Raw genomic sequence first — 1,712 nt, forward strand, 5'->3', positions numbered from 1 at the left:
TACCAGCAGGAGAAAGAACCCAGCCGGGACCTGAAGTGAAAAGAAACCAGTAGAAAATATACAGGTTAACAAAGCAAGAAAAAAAACCGTATAAAGCATCTTAATGTAAGTAACTAAATTAAATAACCAATTAAACGTTGTTTTATTTCTATCCCTATCAATTGCTCACCTGTAGGTTTGTTGGATTATAACTCTAAAAGCTACATTTCAATACTCCTAGTGGACAGAGCACAGAAAAACTATTGTGTTTCTTTGCGTTTAAACAATAAAAAAGAAATTATCTGGCTAGAATTTGGTCGAACGATCTGAAAGTCTCCATAAAGTATTTCAGTCTTTGGTATCCCTAACTGAAAAGAATGGTCTTAGGAAACTTGAAAGTTTTAAAGTAAACTTTTCACTTTTCAGAAAACAAAGCAGTTTTTTCCACCACCTTTAAAAATAAACTAAACGTATCTTTTTAATTTTCATTTATTATTTACTTACCCAGAAGGCCCTCGTCAACTTCATTCTTAGTTAGTGGTAGTTGAAAGCTAGATGACGAAAGCAAGTTTCGATAGCTTTGCAAGGTGCAAGCCTTCACCTCTATTATTACTATAAATTGCGTCTTTTCTTACCGCCAACCTTGGCTTGCTCTGAAACAGAAGTTAGGGAGACTGGTTTAAATACGCTGTGCCGAATGGGACGTTCCTCGAAGAACAGCGTAGGATGGTACATTTGAGAAAGCGTGCACCAGTACTAAACATGCCCAGCCTCCTGGCAATCAACTGACACACATAAAACAATTTCAGTAAATAAATTTCTTATTTTCCATAGGGAAGAAGAATACAAAGCAAATGACAGACGCGCTGCCCGGGTGCACTCAGGTAGTGATAGCCACCAGTCTGGAACCGGGAATAACTTAAGTATGCTCCGTTTTACTTTTTTTTTTTTTACTTCTGTTATCAGAAACGGCGTTTTAAACTGAAGAGACACACGTGGAAATTCTGTCAGCCAAACTTGTTTTGGTATTACTGAAGAGGCCTTTAACGTATTGCTTCTTTTTAAAATCACCTTCCTTGCTTCCTTTTTTTTTCAGTTAACGTTATGCTTCAAGAGACTATTAAACTTGATAGAATATAATAAGCTGAGACATTATAACAAAGAGTTAGGAATAGAATATTTTGAAGCCTCAACCAAAACATTTAACATTAAGCGATCTAAATATAGTTTAGTATTGTTTTTAGCAAACTTTTAGTTCTTTATTTCTCAATAATTTATGATTAGGCAAATTTGCTTTTAATAATTCGATACGTTTGATACATAATAGTTTTGAATCAGAGCAGTATACCCGTTGTTTCCAGTATACCCGTTGTTTCCGTGAAGTTTGACCAGAACGTTGCGTGACGTTATTTTCGCAAACGTTCTTGAGGTTTCTTTGCGTTAATTCGACATTCTACAGTAAATATCCAACTTAAATAATTATATTTTAAAATAACTTCTAAGTTATAAGCCAAACACTGAGCAAAATTTAATATGTAATTTCATTTGTGTTTTATAAACGTAGTATCATGAGTTCGAAGTACATGTGGTTCTTATTGGCTTATGAAGAACGTTGATTTTAAAAGTATATAGTCTGTTTGTTTTAGAGAAAACCCAGATTGAAATATCGAGTCCCGGATTTTATTGTTGTAATTCCATAGACTTACTGCTGTTCCACCAAGGGACAGAAATAT

This window comes from Limulus polyphemus, unplaced genomic scaffold (assembly GCF_000517525.1).
Source record: "Limulus polyphemus unplaced genomic scaffold, Limulus_polyphemus-2.1.2 Scaffold283, whole genome shotgun sequence".
NCBI classification, from domain to species: domain Eukaryota; kingdom Metazoa; phylum Arthropoda; class Merostomata; order Xiphosura; family Limulidae; genus Limulus; species Limulus polyphemus.